This window comes from Bubalus bubalis, chromosome 18, assembly GCF_019923935.1.
Source record: "Bubalus bubalis isolate 160015118507 breed Murrah chromosome 18, NDDB_SH_1, whole genome shotgun sequence".
Taxonomy (NCBI): domain Eukaryota; kingdom Metazoa; phylum Chordata; class Mammalia; order Artiodactyla; family Bovidae; genus Bubalus; species Bubalus bubalis.
In genome coordinates this window covers 20,487,065-20,506,669 of record NC_059174.1, presented here as the reverse complement: position 1 = coordinate 20,506,669, position 19,605 = coordinate 20,487,065, and the positions used below count along the sequence as shown (strand labels likewise).

Below are 19,605 nucleotides of genomic sequence, written 5' to 3'. Positions count from 1 at the left end.
TCTTGTGTATTTCTAATTCTTTTCCTTAACACAGCTTCTCCTTTCTCTCCCTCCTTAATCCCTTTTAAAATAAATGTTTCTTCTGGGTTCATTTGCAGTCACTGGAAAAAAAAAATCTCACTTTATTTTAGTAAGAATATTTCATTGGATGTCTTAGAAACAGTTGCCCTGAAGTGAAATAAACAAGAAATTTAATTTTTTTAAAAAGGCATTTCTTTCTTTCTTTTAAAGGAAGTTAAAAATGTAGCAAGCCTATTTTTGGAGAAAGAATGGGCCAGAGAGGTTTTTTCTTTTTTTTTAATTTCTAAACAGATTACACACTTTGAAAAATCCTAAAAGGATTTTTGATACTGGAACGTCTGAAATTCAGGAAGGATTTAAATTTAGGATTATAAACTATCCCACCGCAAAATCCTCCTGTGATCAAATATCACATTTTAGGAGACGAGTGTCTTTGTAGCTGCCACTCAGGCTGGTTCTTCTCGTTCTGTGCAGTATTAATAAAACAGGAGGAATGCGGGGCTCAGGGCAAACTTTGCAGAGCTGGGCTGCCAGGCTGGCCTGCTGTCAAAGGTTCAGGCTTCAGAAATAAGTCAGAGGGCTCCAGTCAGTCCCCTACAGAGGCTCAGAGGTGCTGGGAGAGGCTGAAGTGGTTGCCTGAGCTGGTAGATCTGGGTTGCCTTCAAGCCCTGAGCACAGAGGCTAGGAGTTGGGCCAGAGAAGGTGATGGTTGAGGAGAGAAGAGATGATTAAACCCCAACTTCAAACCCACTCCTTTCCTTTGCTACCATCTCATATATCCTTTAAATTCAGGCTCTTCTCAATGTACAGTAAGTTTCCTAGATACTAGAAAGTTCTGTTCCAGGAGTGTGTTCGTTAAGTCCAATTTATTAAGTCCAACAAAATTAGCCCAGGTACCCACTTGATACATTCATCCATACAGTATTGTCCTATAACAGGTTTATAATTCTTTCAACACAAATAACACATAAACTACAAAGAAACACATAAAAAAAAGAAAACATTTTTAGCCTTACTGTGTGAAAATAGTGCAAGTGTTAGTCATTCAGTCCTGTCCCACTCTTTGGGACCCCACGGACTGTAGCCCACCAGGCTTCTCTGTCCATGGGATTCTCCAGGCAAGAACACTGGAGTGGGTGGCCATTTCCTTCTCTGGGGGATCTTCCTGACCCAGGGATGAAACCTGGGTCTCCTACAGTGCAGGCGGTGGTGTCTAAGCCACAAGGGAAGCCACGTTCACTGCACAGCTCCTTGGAAAGTGCAGTAGCGCAGCACAGCAGCTGGTGTACAGGGGCGGGCACTGAACGAACAGGCAAGAAGAGTTACTGACTGCAGGAGGCAGAGGGGTGGGAGATGGGAGAGATGAAGGATCGTCAGCAACAGGAGACGAAGGGCAAGCTGAGCAGCCATCTGCAGAGGACGCACGGATGAGACAATGTATGCCAGACAGGTGAACTAATTTACATGGCTGGATATGTGAATGCTCGTGTGCGTCTTTGAAAGTTCAAGGCTTGACGTTTGTGTGTAGAGGACTTACTTGTACTCTATTTTTGGTCCTTTCCCATCACAGTTATGCTGTATCAGTGAAATGAAGGAGGAATGGGTTGATAGGCTTCAGAACACTCTATGCCAAGATATAGCCCTGTGGCAAAACTAGTATTTTAAACGGAAGGAATTTGGGAAATGGGAGGGGCAGGAAGGACTTTCTGGCCCTCCCTGGACGCAGATCCTAAGACCCTCAGATGAGAGGAGTCCTCCCATCTCCCATAGGAGCACCTTTATCTCTGGAAGTGGAAGGACACCATCAGGAATCCAAATAAACAGGCCTTGATAAGCTTAAGCTTCCTCCATTTGCCTGGACGAACTCCTATCCCATTTTGTCCGGTCACTTTCTCCCACAACTGTTTCATTCTTTATCAGACCTGGTATAAAAATACTCCTTTGACTGTTCGTTGGGTATTCATTTCCTTAGGAAAACTCCTGAGTTGCATAAAACTTACTTTAAGTAAATTTGTATATTTTTCTCTTGTTAATCTGTATTTTGTTATAGGGACCCCAGCTGAGAACTTAGAAAGGTAGAGGAAACCCCTACCCTTGCTCTCCCTCAAATTCTTGGTCTCTTTAAGTCTGCCTTTAGTGGCTATTCAAGTATTTTTGTACACAAAATTATGTCTATATTAAGAGTTTTTCTAGAATCCTAGAACCTGAAGGATTCGTTGATATTACCTAACCTAGAGATTTAAAAACTTTAATAACAGTTATGCCTCCCTGCCTGCTAAATTGCTTCAGTTGTTTCTGACTCTTTGAGACCCCATGGACTGTAGCCCACCAGGCTCCTCTGTCCATGGAATTCTCCAGGCAAGAATACTGGAGTGGGTTGCCATGCCCTCCTCCAGGGGATACTCCAGATCCAAGGGTCAAACCCAAGTCTCTTATGTCTCCTGCATTGGCTGGTGGGTTCTTTACCACTAGCACCACCTGGGAATCCCCAATAACACTTATACATACTGATAAAGATTACTTGACCAAACTGTTGTCAGACTCCTGAATCTTCTCCCAGGCCTATCTGTCCATTTTTTTTTTTTTTTTTTTTTTTTTGGTAAAATCTAGTTTTAGCAAGAATACTGATGATGCAATTTAATCAGAATCCCCCATTCTCAATATCTGATCACCTTTGATATCTGATCAGATTCCTCATTCTCTACCACCCACCTCCAGGTAATATCTGACTACCCTGGCCAGTTTTCAGCAAGAGTTGTGTTAGCTGGATTTAGATGGAACCCCCCCTTTACCTCTGTTATTTTCTCTTAGTAATTTTCCATCCACTGACCACAAGAACTTGCCCATAAATTTCCTCTTGCCCATGCTATATTCAGAGTTGTGTATAATCTCTCTGCCCTTTGCAAAATCCCATGCCTGTGGTTATAACTACTGAGATAGCCCCCCACCCTTTGACTAAAGTCTTCCTTACTGTGACTTAACAAGTGCCATTGAATTATTTCTTTTAAACACACACACACACACACACACACGCGCGCGCGCGCGTGCGCAAGATGCTGAAACACTCTCTCAGGAAGGAAATTTAACCTGGAAGTCCAGTATGAAGAATAGATAAGAAGAAAATTGATCTTATTGACTCAGCATTTGAGCGGCAGCCTAGCACTCCTCATCTCACATTTTCTCCCAAGGGGGTTCCTGCAATAATAGCTTTATTAAACTTTAGAAATACATACAACAGTTTGAAGATCCTTAATTGGGTCCAAGCTCTTCTTTTTCTGCACTTCTACTGAAAGAAAGTCAAACAAGGCAGCCAAAGAAGGCAGGGGAGTTGCTCAGTGGCTCCCAGATGACCTGGACCCCAAACCCACTTGCCCTAACTCTGAGCTTAGATCCCTTTCTTTAAGGGTGTCATTAAGCACTGCCCAGTTTTGTTTTATATACTTTAATAAGCAGAGAACCCCAACTAGGGTATAAGCATTATCTAACAAATTCAACAATTAAATTTAGAGCCAGGAGATTTGATGGGCCAATAGAAATGTACAGCTTCATGTTGACCCTCAGGAGACAGGTCAGTGATTTCGACATGATATCATTGTGTCGGTTTGGTAGAGGGTGCCAAGGAGACTAGAGGTAGGAAAAGGCATGATGAGTAAGTGAGCCTAAATTTAAATTCAACTGTTCTCTTTGTCCTAGGTTATCACCTCTTCATGAACTTGTGTTAAGGTTGGTCTTGTAATCCTGTGATGCGCTAGGACAGTGGTTCTCAACTGGGGTGATTTTGCCATTCATGGGTTATTTGGCAATATCTGCAGACTTTTGATGCTCCTAAACATCCTACAAAGTATAGGACATTCCCCCCAAACAAACAGTTATCAGGTCCAAAATGTCAGCAATGCCCAGGTTTAGTTAACCTGCTTGAGAATTTATCAATCACTTTCACATACCCAGTCTCATAATTATCCAACTAAATCCTTATCCACACTTTGATTTACAGCATAATCAAAACTCAGCACTGAATTAGACAATATACCACAGGTAGATAAGGCAAACATGTTGAAGAGTTCCAGCCTTTTGGAGGGCCTCCCTCTCATTCTGATGGGAGAGGTGGGTGCATTGGGTACAGACAACTGTGTTGTTATAGCTGGGGGGAGAGAGGAGATTGGGAGTGGGTGTCTGGATCTTTGGCTTGTGTGGGAGGGGTATGGTGTGTGTTCCAAGTTTCTTTCTTGACTTTTTTTTTTGGATCAGATCAGTCAGATAATCACTCAGCAATGACATGGGGGAAAGAGAGATGTAGGGAAGTAAAAGAGAGGGAGCAAATCCATTTAGTTACTGAGGATCTGCCTGAAATAAGAATGTAGACCATCATGGAAAAGAGATGGTGATAAGGATCAGGGGTGAACATGATTTTGGGTGGCTTCGGCCTGTAGTAACTTGAAGCAGGGCTTTTGGTTCCCAGTCAGAGATTGAGGTTGGGTTGAGGAGGTGAAAGAGCAGAATCCTAGCCTCTAGACAATCAGGAACCAATGGCCAGTGACAAGGCCCTGGCCTGTCAGCTGTGTAGAAATAAATTTCCACATAGATATGGAAAGTAGTGAAGCAAGTAAAGCATTCATTAGGAGGAAAGTCAGTACAGTATATGTGGATAGACACATGGATGGGCTCAGAGAGAGATTTGTGCCCTCATGGTGGTTTGAGACCCTTTTTTGGGGCATTTCTCTCCAGTGTCCTTTGGCCAATCATCTTGTTTGCCTGGTTCTAAGTACGTATTTGGTTTATCTCAGGATCCTCCCATGTGTACAGATGCATCTTTTAACCAAGATGGATTCTACCGAAGAGGCCTATGGGTAGTTAACATCATTTTCTATGGGGTGGTGCACCCTCCTTTTTAAACCTCCAAGGAACTTTTCTGCCCATGTATAGTTGGGGAAGTCTCCTGACTTGAGAATGAAGAATATGTGGTCTTTTATATCATATCTGGGCAGGGCCTCACCTCCTCCCTTGATTGTCCTGCCTACTCTTATTGGAGTATCTGTCAACAGAGAATGAAGTCCAGCTCTTTGCCCTGGGGGCCCATCTATCTCCTGCCTCAACTTGGCCAGAGGAAGCAAGTTACAAGCATGGACAAGTTAGGTGCAGTCTCTCCTGTGGAACCATGGCTGCCTAAATGCAGGCGCTTAAAGGAATTATAGAATCAGCTCCCACCTTGGATCCTATTTTCTAAAAGCACTGCCCATTGCCTTGAAAAAAGAGCTTTCTCCTCTGCCAGCCCAGGAGACAAAGAGCAATGCTTTGCAAAATCCATAAAACAAAAGACTCCAACAGTGTCAAGCGTCTTTAAACAATCACTTGTGCTATGAGGCAAAACAACTGAGACATCCGGATAAGCACTGCGGTGGTATTTTTCATGTTGATTGCAATAACACCATCAAAGCCACGCACATTCTGTGTAAAATCAATGTCTGCTTGTTGGAGGAGGAGGGGGAGGGGAGAGGCCTGGGGATTTTATCTTGTAAGTCAGCTTTGCAGATAATCACATGCCTGGGGCTTGGAAAAAATTGATGGTGGATCAATGGTCAGGAGCATGAGCTGGATTCACTTGTGACTGTGCAATGCCCAGTGTAGCTGGGAGTCTTGCTCTGTATAAGAGAGGTGGGGGACTGAGATGTTACTTTTGAATGGGCTGGTAAGGTCTTGGCACTATCTGCAAGGTAGTGAGAATAATTCTCTGGGAGGGTTCAGATACTAGAAAAGATGGGCTATAATGAGAGTGAATTTCCAGGGGCTGGAGGATGCTCCTATCCCAGAAGGGAGGCGTGCGTGTGTGTGTGCAGGTGCACACACACACATACATGCACAAACAGCCCTTATATTCATAGGGAAAGCACACTTGAGTTTGTGTCAAGGAAACATTTGTTACCCAACTACTTGGGTCCACTTCCCCACGAGCAGTAAAGCCAATCTACTGACACCAGGTTGTGGTGAAGGAAAGAGCAGCTTTATTGTAAAACAACAATACAAGGAGAATGGGGGTTTGTTACTCTGGGAAGGGTGTCAGCAAAGCATTTCTTAACAATAACCCTGTATACGAGACAGCAAAAGAGACACTGATGTATAGAACAGTCTTTTGGACTCTGTGGGAGAGGGAGAGGGTGGGATAATTTGGGAGAATGGCATTGAAATACGTATAATATCATATATGGAACGAGTCGCCAGTCCAGGTTCGATGCACGATACTGGATGCTTGGGGCTGGTGAACTGGGACGACCCAGAGGGATGGTACGGGGAGGGAGGAGGGAGGAGGGTTCAGGATGGGGAACACATGTATACCTGTGGCGGATTCATTTCGATATTTGGCAAAACCAATACAATATTGTAAAGTTTAAAAATTAAAAAAAAAAATAAAGGATGGAAAGAAAAAAAAAAGCTTTTTACCTTATATTGGGGTATAGCCGATTAACAATGTTGTGATAGTTTCAGGTGAACAGCAAAGGAACTCAGCCACACATATACAGGTATCCCTTCTCCCCCAAACTCCTCTCCCATCCAGGTAGCAAAGCATTTTGAAAGGCAAAGTGAAGGACAGGTGGTCCAGGATATGTGGTCAGCTCATGCATAATTCTGATTGGTTTATGGTGAGATAACCAGGTGATGTCACAGGGTTAATATCATCCCTCCTTAGGTCTGGGGACTACTGTTCCTGGTGTTCAAATAGTACATTTCTTCCATTTGGTGGTGGTTTTAGCATCTGAAAGAATTGAGAAACAAGCATCAGATACTATTATCTTAGGTGCTTCAGAGAGGAGCTAAAGGAGAGGATATGGAGGAGGGATCTGTTTGGGAAGGCCCCATAGGTCCTGCTCTCTTCTACTTTTACAAGTTATTTTTGTCCTGATGAAGGGCATTTGCTGGTTCCTTTGCTTCTTAAACCAGGAAAATTTTGGGTTGACCAAAATGTTTGTTCAGTTTGGGTTTTGTGTAAAATGTTTTGGAGAACCCAATACTTAGGCCTAGGGTGGAGCAGAGGGGTTGAATTGTGCATCTAACTTAGTACCAGCCTCCTTATGTTTGACCCATGGTTTTGCAGTTCTTCTCTACTGATGTGGATGCTTAGGGGTGGCAATAGGAAGGAATAAGGAAGAGAGGGCAATCACCTTACTGTTTCTTTATTTCCAAATGAGGTTTCTATAGGAGTGGACTCTTTTCCCCCATTTTTCCCCCAAAGTGGTTTCAATTCCCTTTCACTGATGAGGAAGAGGGAGTGAATTGCATCCTCCCTTTGTTGATCCCTGTGAGGACTAAATGAGTTATTTCACTTAAAGCCCTTACCGTTTCTTGCCTGGAAAATACCATGGACGGAGGAGCCTGGTAGGCTGCAGTCCATGCAGTCGCTAAGAGTCGGACACGACTGAGCAAATTCACTTTTACTTTTCACTTTCCTGCATTGGAGAAGGAAATGGCAACCCACTCCAGTGTTCTTGCCTGGAGAATCCCAGGGATGGGGGAGCCTGGTGGGCTGCCATCTATGGGGTCACACAGAATCGGACATGACTGAAGTGACTTAGCAGCATAGCAGTACCCAATAAAGATTTTAGTTACTGTGGTCTCATCATTTTTAGAGACTTCCCTAGTGGCTCATATGGTAAAGAATCCACCTGCAATGCAGGAGACCTCGGTTCGATCTGAGTCAGGAAGGGCTACCCACTCCAGTATTCTTGCCTAGAGAATTCCATGGGCAGTGGAGCCTGGTGGGCTATAGGTCATGGGGTGTTAAACAGTTGGATACAACTGAGCAACTAACACACTTCAAGCTTCTGGAGAGGGACAGTGTGATGTAAAACTTTCTGTTGGACCTTTGGTACCAATACCTGCATGCTACTTTGATGGAGCCTCTTTGATTGTGATAGAAATATAATTAACATGTTGTGTCTGGATCACTTACTGTAAGACTTTACACTAAAAGTTACCTCAGCTGTCATAAGGCAGTGGTTCTGAATTTTGGGGGGATCAAATTCTTTTAAGAGTATGATAACACCTATAGATCCTCTGTCTAGAGCATACATGTATACACACACAAATTTCATATGATTTTGAGGGAGTTTGTGGACCCTGTAAACTCCGCTGACCCCTGTAGACTCTTTGTTAAGAGTCCTTGCTCTCAAGGGAATAAGGAAGTGGGCTGCACAGAATGTCTCTGGAAGGGGGACCCCAGAGAGGGGCTCTTGTCTAACATTTGGAAAGGAATTGTCTGAGGAGACACACATACTGATGAAAGCCAAAGACTACTGAAAAGGGGTGCTGGGGTGAAGAGCAGCAGGGTAAGACAACCCAGGAGAACTGCCTGCCACGTGGCTTGCAGTCTTAGGTTTTAAGGGAATGGGGTTAGCTTTCTGGTTGTCTTTGGTCAATCAGCTTGCTTGTGCTCATATCTGGTCTGACTCAAGGTCTTTCCTGGTGGCACATGCATCTCTCAGCCAAGATGGATTCAAGAGTGAAGGTTTCTGGAGGCTGACTGGCATCTCCATTCGGCCCCTCCTGAATTCTCCTGGTTAGTTTTTGGCAGCAGCACCAGAATTCCTTATTGGGACCTCCTCTTGTGTGACAACTCATGCAAGTGGTTATTATTGTGACTGGTCAAGGCAGGCAGGTTTCATTCAATGGTTCCCTAACAAGAAGTCCACTCTCCTTTCTGTTATGGTAAGTTGTTAACTGCAGGTAGAACCCAATCTAACTCAGCTTCCTTATTCAATGACATCATGTAAGATGAGAGAAGAAAATAAAAGAAGTACATAACTTATTCTCCCTTTCAGTGAAATTTCAAACCCATCCAGAATATAACTTGACCAAGTTACTGAAACTTAGTTTTTCATCCCTAAAATGTAAATAATTGTATCTACCCCATAGGGTAACTGAGAAAATTACAGACTGGGATTAGAATGAGGAGCTGAGGCATTCTTCTAGGGTGCAGAATTTAAGAGAAAGCCAGAAAACCCAGTCATTGAGATAAATAATGTTTTTCATGGAAGAGTTTAAAAAATTAAAACGAATATAAGCAATCCATGATGAGCAAAAATATCATAATTTTAAAGAAAGACAGGATCAGTAACACTGTTTATTTCTTTGCCTCAGATCCCAATAGGAAGAGCATAGTACTCTTACTGATCCTAGAATCGTGGTACATGGCAAAAAAAAAAAAAAAAAAAAAAAGTGGCATGGCTTATCTAAATCCAATTTCTGTCTGAAACCTTAATCTTGCCTAAAGCATGTCCCAGGACATGTGTCAAGCCAGAAGTCTGTAAATTTGGCTAGTGTTCACCCTAAAGGTGGACCCTACAACTTAGCCCACTTTTGGTGTGATCTGAGAAGGGCCAGGATAGATAATTGTGGAGCAACTTATAGCAAAATTTGTATTTTCCTTCCTTGTACATCTTAAAAAGGGAGGCCAAGTCTCCAAGACAGTGTGGTTTATGATTTTTTTCCATGCTTCCTTCATGACATACCTAGACAGTCATATGTGGGTAATTATGATCTGAAGTGAATGTGAATTATGATTCTCAATGATACTTCCTTGTGATTTGTTGCAATATAAATAATGATGATTTATTGCAGCTTCACCAACTGCTCTGTTGGTGATGGATCATAATAGTAGATCATGATAATTATGAAATCACCACAGAGCTGTTTTCTCCTTGTAATTCAATTGTAACACAACCGCCAAGGCTGCCGAACATCACAGCTTGTCTGCTGGAGGCTGGATTGTGTTCAAGAGGGGTTTTTTGGTCTTTCATGTAATTCAAAGCAGTTCATCTCTAATAATTATCCAGGTGGTTGTAGTATTATATAGGTTGATGGCATTTTACTTGTAGATTTTTATTCTAGACACAAATTTAAATTCCAGAGTTTGTCATTCCTAGACCAGAGGAATTAGGAAACTGCTGAAGGTCTGGGGAGGCCTGAGCAGGTGACAGAACCCAGATCCCTCTCCTTCACTCTCTCCTGGACAGCCCCCCCCGCCCCCCCTCCCCCCCCTAATCTCAGGCCTGGGCTGTGTCATGCAGGCTGTGTCAGAGTGTTTATTAATTTTTCTGATTTACACGGAAGAACTTTTTCTCCAAAGAACATGAGATACATGTCATTTTGGACTCCGCATTAGGCAACTCTAATCTATAAAAATCGACTTCATTTTTAGAATGCTTATTTCCCAAACTGAATGCAAAGATGCTAGTTCCAGGAATTCTCTGAATAAAAAAAGTACCTATGGTCAACTTACCTTGAAAGACACTTGGGTTAATATAAATGAAAAATGTGTACAGACATAAATAAATAAAAGATACTTTTTTTTTTTTTAACAGTAAGTGAAATCACGTTCTTTACCATAAGACTTCTTAGAGACTTTGCTTTGATGATGAGCTCAGTGAATGTTTGTGAAAAAATCACGGTACACAGCAGTTCCTCAACTGTAGTCAGTTCCTGTTTCTGCTTGGTGGACTGAACAAGGTGGTCAATTGTTCGCCAATCCTCCCATCAAGAAGTAGAGCCAGAGGGTCAGGGATAAATTAGGAGTTTGGGGTTAACATATACACGCTCTTACCTACAAAGGAGACAACCTGTGAGGACCTACTGTATAGCAAAGGGAACTCAACTCAATATTTTGTAACAACCTATAAAGGGAAAGAACCTGAAAAAAAAAAAAAATGTATATGGGGCTACTCAGGTGGCTTAGATGGTAAAGACTCTGCCTCCAATGCACAAGACCTGGGTTTCATCCCTGGGTGGGAAGATGCCCTGGAGAAGGGAATAGTAACCCACTCCAGTATTCTTGCCTAGAGAAGTCCATGGACAAAGGAGTGTGGTGGGCTGTGGTCCCTTGGATTGCAAGGAGACCCACAGGACTCAGCCACTAACACTTTCACTTTTATAAGGGGAAATAACCTTAAAAAAAAAAAAAGAAAGAAAACAATGGAAACAAGATGGTAGAAGACTAGGTGGATGTGGAGTACATCTCTCCATGGATACACCAGGAATACACCTTCAGACACAGAAGTGCATGCAGACCACCAGCTGAGAGCAAACAGGAGTACCTGACCAGCGGGAAAAACACATAGAACCATGTAAAACTAGGTGGGATGAAGGAACTAGCGGGAAAAACAGGAGTGTTCGTAGGACTGGATGAGCCGTGGGCAGGTAGGGGAACTGAAGCAGGGGTCCGATCCCCATATCGGGGCAATTGTCTGAGTCAGAGGAGAAACATTTAAGGCTGAGAGTGAAACAGCTGATCTGTGGTAGCTGAAATGGAATGAGAATCAGACAGTCCTTGCTGCAGCCATACATACCCCAGACAGGGATGCAGGTCCCCTAGCAGGTGCAGCGGCTGGGAGCTGGAGTTTAGGGATTGTGGAGCAATCCCAGGGCGTGGGCTGATGTTAACTGCAGAGAGGGATTGAGGGGATGTGAGGGAGGAGATTGTGGTGGAAAATGCCTGTGGAGGAAAGCCAGGCAGCCATGGAAGCAAGGCTATACTGCTGAGTCATGCGAGGGGGTGGAGCCATCACCGTAGCCTCTCTCTCCATGTGCCACACCGGCAGCTGAACAGTAGAGATGCTGGCCCATCAAACACCTGACAAACTGAACTACAGAGTAGGACCCCACCTAAGGTGCTCCTTTAAGTGACTGATGCCCAAACTACAGAGTAAGACACTACCTAGGGTGCCTCTTTAAGTGCCTGATGCGGCGAACAACAGAGAAGGACCCCAGGCAAGGAGTCTGCTAAGTGCCTGAGTGGGCGGAGCTATGGAGAAAGACTGGCCAAAGGGGCTTTCTGATCGCCAGCTACAAGAGGCTTGAAAAAAGACTCTGGTAGAGCCATAACTACTGTGGCAGAGGCAGTCCGTGTCCGTGTGCACTTGGCGCTGCCAGGGTCCCCGCAAGCCAAGCAGCTGCACCACCTCCACGCTCAATCCTCACTGGGGCAGAGCCGCTACAGGCAAAAAAAAGTCTTGCGTCTGTGTGCAGGGTCACTTCAGTCGTGTCTGACTCTTTGTGACCCTGTGGACTGTGGCCTGCCAGGCTTCTCTGTCAGGGTGGTTCTCCAGGCAAGAATACTGCAGTGTATTGGCCAATACTGGTTGCCATATCCTTCTAGAGCACATATTTCCTGCTGCCCTAGACACCAACTTCCCTGAGTACCTGGTGCTGCCAGAACCCCTGCGACCCCAAGCAGCTGCACCACCTCCACCCCTGGCTTTCATTGGGGCAGACCCAAGTCCTCCAGGGAAGCCTGAGGAGCAAATCCCAGTGGATGACCCACATGCAGAGGTGGAAATAAAACCATAGATGAAACCCAGGGGCAGTGTGGCTAAGGAAGAAGACCCAAAACCTTCCCACCAGTTGTACAAGCTGCAGATTAAATTCACACAACCAACTAGGCAGACTCTGTGTCTATGGAATATACAAAAGGACATTGAAAGCTCCCACAAAAGAAAATGCACTAGTTCTGATAGCTATGGACATTGGAGGCAAGAACACACAGGAGTAGGAACAGATTAGAATCTGAGCTGCCCCTACAGCAGGTCCAGAGACCAGCACAGTGTTAGAGGGCATCCTAGGGAGGTGAGGTGGAGTGTGACTTCCAAAGAGGGAAAGGACTCTGACAGCAGTGACTCAAGAAAAGTATTTCTTATTCTTATGTTTTGACTTGTTCTGTAGATTCTTCTGGATTTTTTTTTTTTTTTTTTTACTTTCTTCTTCCCCCGCCCCCCATTGTAGTTGTTGATTTTATTGGCACTATGAAATTTAATTAAGCTTTTGAGGTTTTTGTTTTTTTTTCTAAGTAACATTTTTTATTGTTGTTATAAACCTCTGCCTCTACATTGGGCTTTTGCAGTTCTGTGGAGTTTTCTTTTCTTTTTTTTTTTTTCTTTCTTCTTCCCTTTTTTTCTATATTTTCCCTTTTTTTAAAATTTTTATTTTTAAACCTACTATTATTTTTTTTCTACATTTATTCCTTTGTTTGCTTTTCCTACTGTTATTTTCCCCTTTCAGTTGATCATTAATGTATATAAATCTTCTTTGTCTACGTCTATTTAACTTTGCATATCTATTCTGTCTTTCTTTCCTTTCCTCTCAACATATTTATTAGTTTTGCTTTCATTGCTTTATTCCCCACTTGGCACTTTGCTTTAGTTTTGTTTTCCAGTTTGTGCTTTAGTTAGTTTTGTTCTTAATTGGTAGATATAATTTTTGGTTTCCTTTGTTCACCGGGCCAAACTATTGCACTTTATTTTAGTTGGATTGCTTTGATTTTGCTCATGGGTGTATATGCATATTCAGTCACACTTTTTATTGTTGTTATAAACCTCTGCCTCTATGTTGGGTTTTTGCAGATCCGTGGAGTTTTCCTTTTTTTTTTTATTTTAATTTTTAATCTTTTTAAACCTATTATATTTTTTCTACATTTATTCCTTTGTTTGCTTTTCCTACTGTTCTTTTCCCTTGCAGTTAATCTTTAATGTATATAAACCTTCTTAATCTACCTCTATATAACTTTGCATATCTATTCTTTCTTTCTTTCCTTTCCTCTCAACATATTTGTTAGTTTTGTTTTCATTGCTTTATTCCTCACTTGGCACTTTGCTTTAGTTCTGTTTTACAGCTTGTGCTTCAGTTAGTTTTGTTCTTAACTGGTAGATAAAATTTTTTTATTTCCTTTGTTTGCCTGGTCAATCTACTGTATTTTAGTTGGTGTGTTTTGATTTTGCTTATGGGTGTTTATGTATATGTGTATATTCCATTAATTTAAATATCACTTGCCTGATTTTGTAACTGTCATTTGTCTGGGGTTCATCTTTGGTTTCTCGTTTTTGGGTATTTGTTTTAATCTCACTTAATGCCACAACAAACCACTTGTGGAATCTTTGTTCCACACCAGGGGAGGGGGGAATTTGCTGTATGTCTCAGGAAACTCAAACAGGGTCTCTGTATCAACCTAGAGGGGTGGGATGGGGAGGGAGATGGGAGGGAGTTTCACAAGAGAGGTGATATATATGTATACCTATGGCTAATTCATGTTGAGGTTTAACAGAAAACAAAATTCAGTAAAGCAATTATCCTTCAATTAAAAAATAAAATAAAAAATACAGATCTATATCTATGTATAACTGAATCACTTTGATGAACAACTGAAACTAACACAACATTGTAAATCAACTATACTTTAATTAAAAAAAATTAAAAAGTTTAAAAAATTAAAAAAAAAAAAAAAAGTAGGGGCAGATGGATGTAGTGATGTCATTCTCCGCTAGGCCCAGGCCTAAGCTACACCAGACAAGGGATGGAAGATCATGGCAAACGCAGCTGCTCTCTTGGTTCCCTGTGCGAGACTCTCGCCTCTCCTCCCTGCCCATAGGTGGCCTGTAGTGTGTGGAAGGCTGGGGTGCAGGCTCAGGTCAGACCCCGGATGTCTCACCCACTACCTCGCAGCGCGGGAAGGTCCTGGTCCTCCGTGCAGCACAAACTCTCGCGCGATCTCCTTGCTGTCTGGCGAGCGGGCCTCTCGCTCAGCTGGGCGGGAATAGCGGTGGGGACTTCCTGCTGCAGTGCTGTGCTCGGCAAAGCCCCCTGGACGATGCTCCTGGAGAGCTCCAGGCAGTTCATTCAGGTGCCTGAGGCCCGGCGGTGGCATCGTCTCCTGTGCCCAGCGAACCTCTGGGGTCCCCACTGCAGAGGTGCTTCCGGTAAGCAGCTCTCCGTGGGTAGAGACGGTCAGGGAGGCACGCCTCTTGCCTCGTGGGACCCAAGGCCTCCTCCCCGCAGTTGTCCTCTCTGTGTACATGACGGGCATGCGTCTTGTGTTCCTGCTTCTCTCAGGTCCCGCGTAGGGGCCCTGGGAGTGATGGTGATGGACCGGGGGTTGCGAGGACCCCCCTCATGCTTTTCAGAGGTGCCTGAAAGCAGCACAGTTTGCCTTGTCCCTGACCGCCAGCACTGATGTTTTAAAAATTTTCTAAAAAAAAATCAGTTTTTTTTTGAAATAGAGTCAGACTTCTCTACTCTTGAATCTGGAATAATCTTATGACTTGTCTTGACCAACAGAATGGAGCAGAAGTGACCCTGTGTAATTTGGGGGCTGGGCCTTAAGATATCTGAAGTTTTTCTCTTTTCTACTCAGAACACTGCTTGAAAGCCAGCCACCATATGGATGAAGTTCTAGAAGGTTTGTGGAAAGGCTTGTGAGAACTCCGGCCCCAGTCACCAGTTGGGCTCCCAGCCAGCACCTCTACAGCCAGGGGAATGAGGCAATTTTGAACCTTTCAGGCAGCTCTGCACCCCAGCCAATACCATGGGAAGCAGAAGAACCTTCTAATCAGTCAACAGAATTGTGAGAAATGGTAAGTTGTTATTTTAAGACACTGAATTTTGAATTGGTTTTTACACCTCATAGATGACTGAAACACTCTGCCACTTCTTCAGTATTTCTTATCGTAACACACTGTTCATGTCTTACACAGAATTTAGCACTGTTCATTTCTTACACAGAATTTAGTTTGTTTACATCTTTAGTTTTCTCCCATGCTGCAAACTCTCAGGATCCATGTTTATTTTGCTTAATTCTGTATACGCCTACCTAGCAACCTAGCACAGTGACTGGCAGAGAGATGACCTTAACTAATCTTTGTTAAATGAATGAGCATCTTTTAGAAAGCAGCTTCAAACCTTACTCTAGTTTATAGACAGAATTAGGCATTGACTGCTTAACAGAAGGATTCTTTGTTAAAGCAGGGATTATTCAAGGTTCCCTTAAATATTGAACCTCCATAGTATACCTAAAATAGGATGCAGTGTGGAAAGCCCCAAATTGCTGAAATTTTTCTAGAAACAAGGACTAGACCTAAAGGCAATCATGTAGTACTCATAGCAGAAACAGAAGTTTCTACTCACAGGCCTTCCCTTCTTCCCTCTGCAGAGGAAACAATATTCTGAGGTTGTTGAGTGTCACTCCCAAGTATATTTTTATTTCTTAGTACATAGGCACACAAACATAAAAATATGGAATATACACTATATTTTGTATTACATACTTCCCAGCCATTTACTCATTCTTAGTTTTTGAAATTTGTTCACCTTAATACAGGTATATCTAATTCATTCATTTTGACTGTAAAGTATTCCATTTTATGACTAAAGATCAATCTCTTTGTTTATTTTCCTACTGATGGATTATCGTCAGTTCTTTCTTATATTTACAATGGTAAACCAGGCTGTGATGAACATCTTTGTACATGTCTTTGGGCATAGTAAGAGTTTATTGTGGCCCTTTTTCAGATGAAAAGATTGAAGCTCAAAGCATTCTCAGAAACTTGTCCAATGTCAGAAAGTTAATCAGGTTAGGGCTAGGCAGAATTCCAATTCAGCCCATGTTCTGTCCTTTGCTGCATTTAGCCTCCCTCAAAGGCTAAAAAGTCCTCAAAGTTTTTACTGCTTGGAGGGGGTTCTGAGAAAGGGACCTTCATGGGTGCCTCATTGGATTGGCCCGAGATTGACTTCTCAGTTTCCTGAAGTTGATCACTAAGTAAAGACGTGATAGGGAACCCAATGGTGTGGGACAGTACAGGACCAATGATCATAAGTCATGAGATCAAAGCCTAGCTTTACTACTTCTGGGCTGTAGAGCTTGGGCTTGTGACTTGACTTCTCTGATGAGATAAATGTGGGTTCTTATTTCTTAGCCTTAAAAAGAGGGGCTTAAAGAAAGTGATTGCATTTGCTGAAAATGGACTAGGCTTTGAGCTCTGGAATATGTGAGAGGTGGGTTGGTGAGTTAAGACAGAGGAAGATGAGCTTCTAGGGGTGTTGAAGTACTGAAAGGAGCCTGGGGATCTGAATGTCTCCAGAGCCACAAGGTGGTTTTGATTCCTTTGAACTTAGGGGTAAATGTTGCTTGGAGTGTGCCAGCTATCGAATGCGAACGTGGTGACTTTCACACTTGTTTTTCTCATATTATTTTCTTCAGCGTTCTTCAGTGTGATCCTGAAACCCATCTCTGCTCCTCTTATCTGACTGCAGGAATGGTTTAGTGAGTTGCTTTGGCGTCTTCATTTTTCTGATTGGAATAGACCTGACCATGGGAATCTTCATGTGTATCTGATACTCACAGCAGCACTAGAACATTAGACACCCAGAGCTAGAAGGATCTCAGAGACCCTGTGCACCATCTTCATTTGGCAGATGAACACCTAAGGAACAGAAAGAGGAAGAGACTCACCAAGGATCTCACAGCTACTGAATGGAATACAAAGAATCAGAAGCAGGTACTCCAAACCCTGCCAGTGTTCTGTTTTCTTTCTGGGATGAACTCCTTGCTCCTGCAGGAACTGTCCAACGTGGCCCTTCATACAGAGCTGACGCTTTGTGACTTTGCCTGGGGGGCAGTTCTTAAGTGTCTCCTTGGGCAGGTGGGGTCAGTTAGAGTCAGATTGTGTCCTGAGTGCCCCTCTGAGGTCTTGCCAAGGGAAAAAGAGGTTTCTTGTCTACAGTTTCTTCCATCCCATTGTCCAGTCCCACAGGTTGGTTAGCCATGGAAAGTTGTTTACATGAGTTGGGAATATCAAACCACTTAATTTGGCAAACCCTTTCACTCCTACCAGGATACCAACAGTTGGCAATGCCTACCTGGAAGACCATGTTGAAAAATTTTCAGAGGTTGAAGTAGGTCTGTGATCCATTTTGCTGTCTGCCATGAGCATGGGCATAGAGAATGGTAGTGTTACCAATGATACACAAATGGCATGTGTTTACATTCCTGCTTTCCTCCGTGTATGATGTCAGCACTGCCCTCCAGGGCTCTCCTAAGAGTCTTGGAGGTGCAAAAATGGGCATGTGAAACCTTGTGGTGGTTGTTGCAAGAGCCACCACTCACATAAGGAATGTTTTTATCAATTCCAGAGTGCATACTAAGCAGGCTCTGCAACCCTCCTGCCTTTTCCTCCCCCCAAGTAGAGCAGCTGACCCAGTTCCTGGCTACCCAGATCCTGACTAATTGTCATCCCTTGCAAGCAGACCTCTGCTGAACCTTAGAAGCAGAAAAATTCAGAAAGAAAAGCAAGATATAAAAGAGCTGTCAGAAAGAATCTACATAGAACCCTGAAGTTGTGCTTTCATAACTGAATAAATAACTCCTTGAGCAATAATTTGTTTGCAAGCTGTTAATTAGCAGCATAATTAATTTCTGCAGATTATAAATAACAGAGCACAAAGTGGCATTCCCAGTAGAGCCAATGAAAAATTACCTAAACCATTTTAAGAACCAAAAATAGTCCACAGTGTAACAGATTTAAATGGGCTCTAGAATCTGAATGGTGCCATTTTCTTTTTCCTTTGGGTTAAAAGGAAAGAAAGGAAAAAAGGAAAAAAAAAAAATCCCCAGAAAACTCAACAACTATGAGCTTGTATCTGATGTCAGAAATTTATTGGCAAAAAGCAGAGTTTCATTAATCACCCTGTTCTCTCTTATGCCTGGCATGTCAAGAAGAAAAAAAAAAAAAATCTCTGTTTATCTCTCCTTCAAACAAACAGCCGCGTAAGTGGATTATTCCCAACAGAAAGATTTTCCCTATACTCTAATCTCAGAGCAATCATTCACTACTCTAAATGAGCAGTTACTTAAAATGTTAAGAAGGGATGGTAATTAGCTCAAGGAAAACCCTGCCAAGTATTTAATTTTCAGAAAATAAAATGAAGATAAGAAAGGCCTCTTACCTTTGCAACCTGAAGCCATTGTTTTCTATCTCATCTCTTGCTTCGAGTGCCTCCCTGTTTTAGGATCTGGACTCAGAGATGCTAACTGAGTGGTACCAAGTAATCTCTGGTTTCAGAAAATCCAGGATAAGAATATTCTTGAAACTTGAGGAGAAAGATTCTTAACTTTATTTATAACCTGGAATCTTTTCCAAAAAGATTTAGCTAGTTTGCTAAAAGACAAAAAAAGTGAAAAAATGAGTCTGTGAAAGACCAAGTTGGATAAATGCTGGAAGGAAATAGACCTAAGAGAAATGAAATAGGCATTCCAATTATGCTGCAGTTTGACACCACTTAACCCCGAGTTTCCCAGTAACCAGTGTAAGGAGAACAACATGGTGCTAAAGGGCTCATGTTATCTGAAAGGAAAACCAGAGAAGACAGGGAACATGGACTACAACCCTTAAGACCTGGGCTTTAGAACCAGAAGAACATGGGTTCAAATTGATCTCTTCATATACAAACTTTGTGATCTGGACAAGCTGTATAATCACCCTGTGTCCCAGGATTATTCTTTATTTTAAAAAAGTGTTTTTATTTTGAAATAATTTTACACCCATAAGAGGTTGTAAGAATAGTTCAAAATTCTTTTGCATTCTTCACCCAGCTTCTCCCAATATTATCTCAGATTCAAAAGGACATGATCAATACCAAGAAATTTGGTATTGATATCAATGGTGTCATGACATATCAATGTCATTGTAATTGATACAATACTGTGGACCAAACAACATGCCATATTCAGGTTTCACCATTCCCAGGTTTAGTTTTTTTAAAAGGTAAACACACCAA

The 19,605-nt window shown here is 42.6% G+C and overlaps 1 long non-coding RNA gene across 2 annotated transcripts in view; it reads left to right on the top strand.

Moving 5' to 3' along the window:
- LOC112580229 overlaps positions 1–19,106 on the top strand; it is a 61,016-nt gene extending 41,910 nt beyond the window's left edge. Inside the window, exons 3-4 of one of the 2 annotated variants that reach the window (XR_006546211.2) lie at positions 15,188–15,407; positions 17,083–19,106. This is a non-coding gene — a long non-coding RNA (uncharacterized LOC112580229). Of the gene's footprint in view, positions 1–15,187; positions 15,408–17,029 lie in introns of both variants that reach the window. The other variant, XR_006546212.2, reaches the window with a different exon arrangement.
- The last annotated feature ends 499 nt before the right edge of the window (positions 19,107–19,605 follow it).